The 13770-nt window shown below is 39.0% G+C and overlaps 1 long non-coding RNA gene across 1 annotated transcript; it reads left to right on the plus strand.

Moving 5' to 3' along the window:
* The first annotated feature begins 957 nt into the window (after positions 1–957).
* On the plus strand, positions 958–11790 carry LOC146672462 (uncharacterized). Its single transcript, XR_014908279.1, has 3 exons — positions 958–1003; positions 11499–11630; positions 11715–11790. It is a non-coding gene; the product is annotated as an uncharacterized LOC146672462 (long non-coding RNA).
* The last annotated feature ends 1980 nt before the right edge of the window (positions 11791–13770 follow it).

Here is a 13770-nt window from a genome sequence, read left to right on the forward strand (position 1 = left end):
TATCTGCTCATTATATTGTTTTATGTACTTTAATAAAGGCTTGTAGAGCAAGGCCACTTTTAACTCACAAACTAAGTGCTCAGCCAGACTGAAAAACAGGAAGTTTTAGTGCACAGCCATATTAATAGATAAGACACTGAAATGAGGAACTTGCCATATAAGCAATGTTTGAGACTGTGTGATGTGTAAAGTACCAAAATAACACCTATATGAAGCACAGTTTATGATTCTAATGTTAGAGAGCTCTTGCAACTGGCGTTTGAGCTGTGCAGAGGTCTCTCTCTTCCGGAAGATGATTGAATAAAAGAAATATCAATATTTTAACACACTATGAGTCGGTTTTCTCTGTTCTGTCATGGGGACAAATGAATCGGGGTTTAATAGCCTTTACCCTCAAACTGCAACATCAGGTTTCAGTATTTACAGTTGGATGTTGGAGCTGTAGCATAAAAAAACCTAACAGGTCATTTCATTTTGTTTATGTTTGCTTACACAGCTGAAGGACATCAGGGTGATGAGGACAGTCACTCCTGATTATTCACAGTGTGCAATGTTGTTGGTGTGCAAAAGTGTGTTGGAATGGTGATGTAACCGAGTGAAAAGTAACTGCCTTTATAAACCTGAAAAGAAAAAAAACACACAAAGTTAAACAACAAGTCAGTTTGATAACCACAAATCATGTCTCTTAGTTCTCCTAATGATTATGTTTAACACGTCCACCTCCACTGAAATCAAAGCTCAGTGTAAATGGAGCTTTGGAAAGGATGAAAGAAAAAAGGGAAAGGGACCTGAAGGAAGCCTCACTTTTCACATCAGAGTCTGTTTGTCAGGAACTTCAAGTATGTTGATAAATGAACTCGGCTGCTGCTCCTGCTGAGCCCCTCCCACCTGTCTTGTTTCAGGTGGAGTCCCGCCTCCTTCCAGGAAGCAGGTTACCTGTGTGTCCGTGTTTAGTGTCCAGGTGTGGAGTGGAGCTTGTTGTTGGTGTGTGTGTGAAGAAACTGTAAGTTTGCTTTGTTTCCTCCTTTAACAGTTTGACTGTTTGTTTCTTTTGATGTTTGGACCTGATGTTCAGCTCTTATTTCAGGACAAACTTTGATCACTCTTGTGTTTGAAGACAAATCTACATGATAATAGATTATTGATTGACTGAATCCACACTGGTTAGCAGTCAGTAACTCTGCATAAAAACACCGGTTACTGTGATGAACAGTTTAAATTGATCAGTATGAAACTTTAGACACATCAGACGCTGATCCGTGATCTGATGGAACATTGTTCTGCCCTTTAACTGGAAACAATTAGATAAAATCAGTTTGTTCTTAAGAAGTTGACATTCAGGTTTTACTTAAGTGCCATTGGAAAAACAGGAAACAAAGCAGCTCCAGTTCAGTTCAGGGTTACTACAAGGAATGTCAGAAGAAAATATAGATTCTCACAAGCACCGTGAACATTTACAGCATGTTTTAAATCCTGTACCTGCTGATAGTATCTGTATGTGGAGGCTGTTACTTGAGTCATGCATAATGTGCAGAAAAGTAGCTTGGTCTAAGAAGCTTGGAAAGAAAATGTCCGAGAAGCTTCTTCAGTTCTAAGGTCAAATGGTGAAGAGTCCCAGATTTAAACCCCGTGGGAGTATCCCCCCCAAAGAGGGACAAAGCACCCCCTGATGATCCTCTACCTAATCACATTAGCCAAGGTGTGAAAGCGGGTGTGGGTCACAATCAGCCAGGGTTTCGGGTGTGAAACCTGGCCCCCACCCTATCATGTGATTTCCTGAGGTCAGATGGCCCAGGATGTGAGTGGGCGTTAAGGCGTCTGGGAAGGATCTCAAAACTGGATTATAGATGGCAGAGAGTTGGTGTCGTAAACCACCGCCTCTGTTCAAAGATGGTCGCTCACAGTGGACATAGATGGCTTCTTTCACTCCTCTTTCAAACCATCTGTCCTCTCTGTCCAAAATGTGAACATTGGCATCCTCGAAAGAGTGTCCTTTGACCTTTAGATGCAGATGGACTGCTGAGTCTTGTCCCGTGGAGGTGGCTCTTCTGTGTTGTACCATGCGCTTGTGAAGTGGCTGTTTGGTCTCTCCAATGTAGAGGTCTGGGACTCTCCACCATTTGACCTTAAAACTAAAGAAGCTTCTCGGATGAGAGGTGAAACATCTTCAAGCAACTTAAAGAAGTCCAGACGTTTTTCTTTCCAAGCTCCTTAGACTAGCATGACCTGAATGACTGAGAACCTTCACAGATGTGCAGAAAAGTATTTTACCTTGGCAGTTTTTTCATGTCTTCGTGTTGCTGTCATGTTCACTTTGTAATTTGTGTTTTTAATCAGTAGATTTTAGTTTTGTTCTTAAGTGTTTGAAGCTTTTAATCATTAATAGTGTTTCTCCCTATTTTGAGGTCCCAAGTCTTTGGATTTTCTTTGTTTAACACTTTGAATTTTGTTCTTTTCGAAATGTTTTCAGTCTCAATTAAAGCTTGATCTTATTTCAGTCAGTTTTCCTGGATTTGGTTACAAACCTCTGCCAGCTAATGCCAATAATTTTATGTTAAAGACATTTATATAGTTCCTAATTGGTACATTTAGAAGAACTGATACTTGTTAAACTTCTAAACGTCTGAATGCTGGACACTCGGTGTCTATGAGTGGGAGACCAGAGATCACATTAACATATGTATCCCTGTATTAACAAACATGCCATATTGGCTCAGTTTATTTTTCTTATCATTGTTGTGAGGAGACCATAAATAGCATTTGTATTTTCTGTTGTATAGTTCATTTGCTGTTATTGAGTTCTTGTTATGGATAAAAAGTGTCTTTTTTTTGTTTCAAAACAGCTGATACCTATTCGCTGATAGCTGCCAACATCTGTGAACAAATATAATTCTATAAAGTGGTTCTATATAGTGTGTAACTGTTAATATAGAGCGTTATTAAATTTATTGCTAATGCAATATGTGCAATATGGCACACTGACTTCTGAGGAAATTTTAGATGGCACTCGTCATCAGAAGGGTTGCCGACCCTTGGTCTAGACTATTAATTCTGATGGTATTATAGTTAATCTTGGTCTTTCTGTCTGCTTAATATTTAGCTTCCTCCACTCACAATGGGGATGTTACTAAAGGTTGTGTTTTAATCCAAAACATGATGATGAAAGAGAAATTACAACCAAACACTCTCTCCTCCTTTCTGGTGTGTTCAAAGATGTTGGTCTATTAGAGATGGTCTATCTCTAATCTCTTCTATGCCATTAAAAAAAAAAGCAAAACAAAAACAAACAAAAAAAAAACCAACTGGATTTAAAAAAAGAGAAAATCTGTTTTTTTTCTTGGATTCAAATATATTTTATTCACTCTCCACTGCAGTGGGTGGAGGAGATGGAGCCTTCAAGCAGAAGAGAATTGAAAAGGCTTTTAGACAGAGGATGAGATAGAATGAATCTTAGTTAGTTTAAAGAGGGCATAGAAATTATTATTTTTTAAACTTTGAATCACAGAGTTACTCCAATCACTAAATTCTCAATAAATATTGACTGAAATATAAACCTCATGTAGCACTGGTGGTGTAATACTGGTAGTGGGCATGTAAGACCTGTTAGCGCTACTTCTAGCCTTCTTTACCTGTAGTACATGCAGTATAGTTACCTTTAACCGCAGTACGAGGACAGAAGGGAAATATGGGCCAGATCAGACAGGTTCTAGATTCGGGGGAGCCAAGGGTGTATGACAACAGAGGAATTAGCAGGTTATGCACAATTAACAAAAGTAGAGCGGGCTTCTTGAAAATAAAATAAAATAAACCCACAAATAGTCGACCCAAGGATATATTGTCTTTTGTGTCCTTTTTTAAAGTCAGTTTCAGTCTGTCAATGTTCAACAGTCATTGTGTGTCTGTAACCAGTCGGGTTACAATCTACCAGCTCTTTGAGCTGGGCTCGCCATCCAGTACTGGAAAAGGGATTCTCGATTCTTCTTGAGTCCTCAAAACCAATCCAAATAAGCAAAGAAAAAAACCATGTGAAGCAACAAAAGCAACAAATGCTACACGGGACTTCACAGTGCTCATGCTGGCTCACGGCCTCTGGAATACGCTATCACTGTTATTATTTTCACCGGAAAAGCTTTTAAATCCAGTTGGCTTCTTCACAACCCGAGTAATTGATCTCTCTCTGCCTGTATCTCTGTTGTAGCTGACTAGTACACAAAGGCATACACAGGTGTTAGAGCAGCGCACACAGATTGGGGGAGGGTCAGACCAGCCAATGATTGGTTGCTCAGTGGATCTAACAAAAACACTCTAACGGACAAAGTACGTTGTATTTTATCAAAATTTATTCCCATTATCAAATCATATTTTAATTAAAAGAGTATTAATATTTATGCTTTTAATCCCGTTTTTAACACTGGGTTACACTCAGTTACAAAAGAAATATCAAACGATAAAAGAAGTAAATCAGAGTCTATTTACAGAACAAAAACAAATCTGTCCTGCTCAACTAAAGCTGAGAGCCAGTGAGAATAAGTAGTTTTCAATTACTGACAGATTAGGCAGTACTTATGTGAAAGGGCGGGTCTAAATCATATAAGCCACTAACTTAAAGACTCACCTCGGGTTTGAGTCCAGATTTCAAAAATATCTTAAACCACTTGGTGCATAGATCTTGGGGTCATGTTAAGACTGACAGGCTGGGAAATTTCACTTCACAAGTAGGGTTATACCAAACCAGACCGCCTTCGCTAAGAGCCAAACAAGAAACGAGTTTATATCAGAACTGGTGCAATAATGGCACCGGATATCGGTACCCATCCCTAGTAGTAGACAGTCTTGTCAATGTGGACTTAAACTGTGGTGAGAAGTTTAATTCCTCTTTAAATCTCATGAGACAAAGTTAAACAGCCAGAAACTCTGACCCCTCCCTCCTCCCACCTGTGCTGAGCTTCAGGTGGAGTCCTGCCTCCCTCCAGGAAGCAGCTGTCCAGGTGTGGAGTGGACCTTGTTGTTGGTGTGTGTGAAGAAACTGTAAGTTTTCTTTGTTTCCTCCTTTAACAGTTTGTCTTTATGAACTTTGGGAGCAAAACAGAAAGTGAGACATTTTTATTTACGTAACATAAAATAAATCATATAATGTATAATCAAACAAACTCCTGACGTGTGTTAGTGTTTTTACAGCTCTGTTAAATAACATACTGTTACTGTTAATGCTTCACAAAGATCAGGTGTGCTGTAAACTGAAACTATGCTGCATGCAGTTACTAGTTTTTCTAGTTTAAACTTCCATGAAGAATGTTTCCTTGGATGAAAACACCAAAAGGCTTTCAGACAGAGTATGAACACGGTTAAAATAAAGAGAATAAAGGATTATTTTTTAACTTTTAATCACATAGCTAAATACCAGTAAAAATGAACTGGTTTTAAAGTGTTATTAAATTATTGAAAGTTTGGGCAGCTCTTATATGAAAGTGTAGTTTAAAGATTAGGATCCATCACAAAAAAAACTTTATCACCTCTAAATGTGTATAAACAGTTGGTTCATGGACCCCCCAGGACTCTGATGTCTATGAATGTAATATGACAGGTAGTGCAATAATACTAATATAATAATAATAATAATGATAACAACAACAATAATACTTACTCCTGTGATAAATAATGTACTGCATTATTTTAAGAAAGTAATGAGCAATGTGTAATACAGTAATAATTACTTTTCTCCAGTAATAACCTCAACAGTGCACGTCAGCAAGGAAACTTTACTCTGGCTCAGTCTGACTAGTCAGACGACATATTTTTGGAGTGAACACATGAGTTGTGGCACCAACACACACACAGTTAAATCCAGTTTGAAGTGAGGCACAAAGATCAGTTTGCACACAGACAGTAAAAAGCTGCATTTAGATAAAGGAAAACTTCTTAGTGGAATTCTTAATTTGTGTGATCTCAGGATTCAGTAAATGTGGGCTGCATGACTGTAAACTCAGGTCTGATGTGTTCATCAGTTGAATCCAGAATGATTTTCCTGCCTCCCTCAGTCTGTGGAGGAGGTGTAGAGGAGCCGCTGTCTGACCATTACCAGTTATTGTGTCAACAGCTGTTGGAGGTTGGGGGTCTTTATAATTACAGTGTAGGTGGATGCATAGATGTGGTAAAGAACTGAATTAGCTGAATTGGCTTCTGTGTGAATAAAAATACTGCGTCACAAACTGTTGGATCTGCTTCAATAAGAGGTAATTATGACCACCATTCTTTATATAATAATAACAAAAAGGTTTATGCGTTTATTTATTCAAACTGACTTCATTAGAACAACCAAAAATATTATATTACATTTGCATGTGTCGTTTAATTACTGTTAACTTCCCAGAAAATTAACATATGAGTTCAAATTGGTATGTCAAAAAACTATGCCAACCTTGACACATCATGTGTCAGATTTTGAAAACATTTTTTATTTCAAAATATGTTTTAATAAGATCATATTGATGAGATGGACGATATAAAAATACAGTTGCTTGTACTATAAAATGGTGTAATTCTACATGATAATATCAAATGACAGTTATTGATTTCATTTTGTACAAAGACATGATTTAAGTCAAAGTGCAGATGCCAGTCTTTCTCTCGCTCTCTCTCCAAAGTGTTTGCAGTTAGCTGTCCATCTGATATACTCATTTCTAATTGTGTCCCTGTTGGTCTCTTTCAATGATAATCTTACACCTCAAACTTTTAGGAGTTACAGCTTACTTTTCCCCTTTCCCCTAGTTTAAATTATAGCTACACATACAGAAAAAATGCAGACTTAAGTGAAAATTCAAACTCTTCTTATTGTGAAAATCTGCCTTCATTTTGTTTGCTGCTAACATTAATCCTGACCTTACAGACACGGTTTCTGAGCTGTCTAAAAATCAGCCAATCCGCTTCAGATTTAGTTTTTCTGGCCTTAGCCCAGGCAGCATCCCTTTTTTGAGTAAACTGGAGAGCTGAGGAGAAAACCAAGGGTTGTTTCTGCATTTTACTCTATTTGCGCATGGGGGCATGTTTATTTATAATTTTGATAAAAGTGTCATAAAAATAATTCCATGCCAGCTCAAGATCAGTTATCAGGTAGATTCTACTCCAGTTATAGTGCCATAAATCATGAAAGAAAGCTTGCTCACAGAAATGTTTAAAATCATGTTTAAAAGTTATTTGTGGCCTTGATTTTGGGAGCTTTAATTGTCTGACTACAGCTACCACACAGAGGTCACTGATATCATTTGTGAAAACCCCAGTGTGAGAATATTTATACGGCATGTTAGTTAAAAATAAATCAATAAGTGATGACTTTTCTGGACAGTTAAGATTTGGACGAGTTGTGCTGTAAATTAGTTGTGTGAGATTATATGAATCACACATGGATTTAAAACTGTCTGAGGCAGAGGACAACCAGTCCCAGTTGAAATTTCCGGCCAGAACAATTTCATTAAAATCTAAGGTAGATAGTTTTTCACTTAGTGAAACTAAAGCCTCACTACTAGCCGAGGTGGGTCTATAACAGCCCAAAATGGTAATAAAATAGCCCTTGAAAAGTTGGAGCTTGAGGGCAAGAAGTTCAAACTGTTTACAAACAGATACAGATGAATCGACAGTAACATGGAATTTGCATTTTATCTAAATTGCAACACCGCCACCCTTTCTGGGGCGATCGCAATGGAAAAGATTATAGCCTGTTATTGCAATGTCTTTGTCAGTAATTGATTTTGTAAGCCAGGTTTCTGATAATATAAGAATATCAGTATCTAACTCTTTCATCCAAATTTTCACAAAATCAAGTTTGGGAAGAAGACTTCTGACATTTAAATGAGTGATACCAAGACCTGTTCGAGCTTTAAAATCACAAGGAGTACTTAAGCATTTGCAGTCTGGACCGGGATTAGGTTGCACATTTCCAGATAAAAGAAGCAGAAGAACAATGAAACATTTTCTTTTCACAGATTTTTTTCGTAGGATTACAGACTGATTTCTCTTAGTGCCCGATCTCTTTGGGGGGTAAGAGAATTGGGAAATAAACCAGTGATATGGAATAAATAAATCAGTTAAATCAGTTGGATCGAGATCTCTGCTGATGATCACATTTGAGAAGCTTCTAAAAGACGTAAGATCCCACCTTGTTCCCTTTGAGAGGAGTAAGAAGTATGGTTTCTCTTGCTCTGCAGACTGTTCCTGCACCTCATGTAGACAAAAAGCTTTCAATAAAAGCAATAAAGGAAAAAAAGGCTACTGAGTACAACATGCTGACTGAAAGAGGAAAAAAAAAAAGGTAGACCTGGTAGACCTGTGGTAGAGCCTGGTTGTGGCCTGCTGGTTGGACCAGCTAGCTGATGGTGGAGCCTGGCTGGACCTGCTAGCTCAGTGGTTCTCAAACTTTTTTTGCTGGGCCCCCCTTTGTTTTAAAAGAAAAATGTTGTCCCCCAAGCCCACACACACACACCCCGCGCGCGCACGCACACACGTACGCACTAACACATCCTCCAACCACACACGCCGATATTTTGCTCCATTGCGGTTTATTTCACACCTCAAACATTTAGTAAACAATTAAGCAAATACAAGTAATCTGCAATAAATTACAGGTAGTAATAAAATAAACTACTAAATCTTTTACGCTACGTCCGCACCTACACGGGTGATTTTGAAAACGCAGCTGTTTCGTCCACGTAAACGGCGTTTCAAATCACCGAAAACTGAGATTTTTTAAAACTCCTTTTTTTTGCGTTTACGTGTGGACGAGGAATACAGAGTTCGTCACGCAACGTCAAAGGTATGCGCCTTTTTTCACATCACACTGTGTGCCATGTTATTGTTTACATGAGATGAATTGCAGAATGGCAGATAGAGACAAAATACTGTTAATCTGACTATCTGCAGGTTTTACACGCTTACATAAACATGCAGTTACTGTCCCTCCATTTACAAAGGCAGAGGCGTCACGGTGTAATTATTTTACATGTAGTTGTTTTTTTCCTGTGTAATAATATTCAACATTGCTATCAATACATTTTTCAAAAAAATGCCTCTCTGTGCAAAATGGGTTTAAAAACATAAACAGCTGTGGGATACTGTTAGTCCGTGATTTGAACCGAGGGAACAAATCGTGGCAGGATCAGCCCCCCCACACCCTCTAGCAGATTATTACATGAAGGAACCTTTTAAAAAAACAAAAAACAAGCGCGTCCATGCTCACAGGTGTACACACGGGTGATCACACCCACAAACTACACCCTTTTTGGCTCCTACCTCAAAGCACACTGTGTTCTGTTGATCTTACGTGCTGCACAATAATGTTTACCATTTAGTATTTACTGTCATATTCCCATATATCATTGTGATGTTGTTTATTCTATTACTCTTGTTCTCTTCTGCTTGCTTTCTTTTTTCTTTCTCAGCAGGTGATCCAGGTGATTGATATATGCATTTTTTTTTCTCTGCCCGTTCTGTTGGTTTTTGTCTTTTGCCCTTCTCCCCCGTCCTTCTTCTCAGCTGTTTCTCTTTCCCTCTTTCTTTCTCCCCTTCTTTCCCCCAGTCAAGTCTGTCCCGTATTCAGTAAGTGAAAATAAAATAAACAATAAAAGGTGAATCAAATGGACCATTACGGCAAGGCTGGGATGGTCAGTTTGGTAAAGTAAATCCGTTGGGCATCTTTCTTCGCCTTTAGACAACAATTCTGATGGCAAAAGAGCCAAACGGGACAGGCCAAAAAAAAAAAAAAAAAAAAAAAAAAAAAGGAAATCCACTATTTTGCAAGTGAGTTAATTACATGTATTAGATATTAAAATGTTATTTAAAAAAAAAAAAAAAAAAAAGAAGAAAGGATCAGCCTGATATTATTTGTAACAACAACAACAATCTTTATTTATAGAGCACATTTAAAAGCCTTGGGCATACCAAAGTGCTTTACATAAAACAATAAAAGGTTCAAACATTGATAACGGATAAATAAAAAATAACGAGTTATGTTCATAGATAAAAGCTACCAATAAGAATGACTACAGCACATGGGTAATAGCAAGATAAAAGCTGTACCACCATAATAAAAGACACCAATAGAAAGATAGGAGGGAATTAATACAAGAGGTCAATAGGTCACAGCAACCAAACAAACAAACAAACAAACCAGCAATTAAAAGGTGGAGAAGGCAAGTTTAAAAAGATATGTTTTAAGCTGTGATTTAAAAGAATGAATAGAATCAGATGCCCGGATGCCAATCGGGAGATTGTTCCACAGCACAGGTGCAACAAGAGCAAACGATCGATCACCTCTAGTCTTAAGTCGAGATCTGGGCTCAGCCAGCAGTAACTGTGACGATGACCTTAAAGCCCTAGCAGGAGCATAAGGGTTTAAAAGGTCCTTAAGGTAGCTGGGTGCAGTGTTGTTAGTAATTTTAAAAGTAAACAACAAAATTTTAAATTGAATACGATATTTGACAGGCAACCAGTGCAGATCGGCAAGGACAGGAGTAATGTGGGCAAACTTGCTGGTTTTGGTTAGAATGCGAGCTGCAGCATTCTGAACTGTCTGTAATCTCTGTAAAAGGGAAGAGTGGAGACCACAATAAAGTGAATTACAATAGTCTAGCCTCGACGTTACAAAGGCGTGGATGAGCTTTTCGAGATCTTTATGCGGGATATAGCGCCTAGCCTTAGAGATATCCCGCTGTAACTTTACTGTATAAAGAGCTAACATCTCCAAAATATCAGGAGTAGTTAGTCATTACAACAAGTGTTAGTGAACTAAAAATCAAGAATGTGGAATATGGTTTGTCCATGATTTGAAGAGCCAAGCCCACGCTCGCAACAAAGGGAAAACCAATCCTGCAGGGAGACCTACCTCGGCACTTGTGCAGGTGAAACCAAAGGGAAGATTTGCTTCACCATATTTTCTAGTCTTAGAATGAAGTTGGTTTGGAAACATATTCAGCCATGCTTCATCTCCTGCTTTGCGTTTGTGTAGGCGCCCCATGCTAGCAGTGTCCAAACGTTGTTGTTCTTTTTTTTTTTCATGCCGCGACCCCCTACAATGGCTCTGTGCCCCCCCTAGGGGCGGGCCCCACACTTTGGGAAGGTCTGTGCTAGCTGATGGTGGAGGCTGGCTGTGGCCTGGTGGTTGATGGTAGAGCATGGCTGTGGCCTGCTGGCTGGACCTGCTAGCTGATGGTGGAGGCTGGCTGTGGCCTGGTGGCTGATGCTGCAGCTGGGCTGTGGCCTGCTGGCTGATGGTAGAGCCTGGTTGTGCCCTGAATGCATCATGTGTGGTTCGTGGCTCGAGCCAAGTGGACTGATAGTAGAAGTAGAGAAGCTGATGGCAGCTTCCTCTGCCTCACACTGCTGTCTGACTGCATTCAGCTGACACTGAGATGAAGCAGGAAAGAAGCAGCTGATATTTGGACAGCACACATGATGGAAAGGAGGATTTCAGTTGATGTGCACATGAATGATTTGTGTTTCCTCTGCAGGTGAAGGCAGAAATTGTGTGTGAGCTGATGTGAATTCAGCAGCATGGATCAGTGTAAGGAAAGAGAGGAGGGAGCCCCTCCCTCTAAAACCACTCTGTGTGGGGAACATGAGAGCCAGACCAAAGCTCAGAGGTGAGATGACCATCTCTAACTGTCCATGACTCTTCTCCATGTCACAGCTCAGCACTCACATCACTGCTCCATCATTATTCACAGGAACCCACCTGGACCTCCACCCAGCTCTCTGTCCTTACAGAGTGACCAGTCTAAAGGTTATGGTATTGACTTTAAAGAGAGGTAATGTGTGTGTAAATGTGGTTGTGTGTTTGTGAATAAATCCTCCATGTTTAATGTCAGCTCTGTTTCACACACATGTTCATTAGTGATGGGTCGTTCGCGAACGAAATGGCTCTTAGAGCCGGCTCTTTGACGTGAACGACGAGAGCCGGCTCCTTATCGCGAGCCGTGACGGCTCGTGGGTTTTTGTTTTTGTTTTCTTTCTCTCACCCTCTCTCTCTCTCTCGCACTTTTTTTCCGCTTCACTCTGCACGCGAGCCTTGTGCTTTACGCTGGGCAGAGGGGGGAGGGGCGGTAGTTACACTCAGTAGCACAGGAACAGAGCCAGAGAGAGAGAGAGAGAAAGAGAGCCAGGGACAACAACTTCACATTAGAAAGGTATAGTAATCATCCACAACTATTTTCGGTTGCAGATGATAAAGGATTCAGAAAGTGCGGATTCATGCGGGCCCATATGACAGAGAATGTGCATGTTCTTTTTGTTTTCATATTATAATTTATATTTAATTGTGTTTTGCAGTGTTTTGTGTTGTTTTCACTTTAAATTTGTAAAAGGAAACAGCTGAAAATTTAAATAGTTAAAAGTTGAAATGTGAATAGTTGATTTTTGTATTATATGATTTATTTATTACATTTTATGTGGCGTGAATAAATAAAAATATATTTACAGTGGTCCCTAGAGACAAAGCACATACAAACTTCAAATCACGTACGAACTCTGAAGCATGTACAAACTCAAAAACACGTACAAACTCCAAAACACGTAAAAACACGTACAAACTCCAAAACACGTAAAAACACGTACAAACTCCGAAGCACGTAAAAACTCAGAAGCACATAAAAACTCAAAACACTTACAAAAGACAACAGAAGTGCTCCAGGATGCTGGGCGCAGTGTTGAGCTTTTGTTATCTTGTGGCTACACAATCCAGCAAGTACCAACGACCGGATTTGGTGTGTGATAGTAACAGGTAGATGAACTTTTTTTTAAATTATTTGAATATATTTGAGTGCCTGTGTATAAATACACAAACAATACACACATGCTTTCAATTGTGTAATTTAAGTGATCTAGTAGCTCGGCTTTGGAAGTTCAGTTCATGCTAGAAATGTGTTTTGGAGTTTGTACGTGTTTTGTCTCTAGGGGCCACCGCATATATTTATATATAAACATATATAAATAAAACCACTTTTTTTAACGTTAGTAATTCCTTTTGTGCATAATTTTATATTATTGTGAATAATAAATTAATTAAAGCAACAAAACAACCTGAAGAGCCGGTTCGGAGCCGAAAGAGCCGGCTCTTTTTAGTGAGCCGAGCCGAAAGAGCCGGATCTCTAAAGAGAGCCGGAAATCCCATCACTAATGTTCATATGTGCAGTGGTGTGTGTTGGAGTGTTTCCACAAACACAGCAGTAACTCAGATTATTTTTAGGAAGGGGAGATGTTCTCAAACTCTCTGTCCTAAAACTCTTCACTCAGTCTGATGCCCACTTCCTGCTCCTTAGCAGTGCTGCCATTTTCATGAACTGAAGTGTTTAATGAAAATTTCTGTGACTGCAGAAAAATTCCTTCAATCAATTCATTAATTATTAATGAAATACAGCAAGCAGCAGCTGAACAGGAAGTAGTTTTTTGATTCCAGCAGTGTGATGTTCAGAGTTCAGCTGTGAGTTTAACAAACTGTTGTTGACCTCCTGATATATTTTAACTTTTTATTAAGTTTGGAAAAAAAACAAAAATGATTGTAGAGTGAAAAACCCAACAAAGAAGTGTCAGTGGTCAGGATAACAGTGGAAGGACTCTGGAGTGTAATTTGTATCATTGATCATTTTGATCTCTGACAGCAAAACTACAAATACAGATGCAACAAGGGAAGCAGCAAAAGTGACTGAACACAGCTTTTAGAGGCTAAATTCAAATTTCAATAATTAAAGTGTGTGTGTGTGTGTGTGTGTGTGTGTGTGTGTGTGT

Source organism: Rhamphochromis longiceps, linkage group LG3 (genome assembly GCF_057381845.1).
Source record: "Rhamphochromis longiceps isolate RC_006_pf linkage group LG3, R_longiceps_female_GT1.1, whole genome shotgun sequence".
Lineage (NCBI taxonomy): Eukaryota > Metazoa > Chordata > Actinopteri > Cichliformes > Cichlidae > Rhamphochromis > Rhamphochromis longiceps.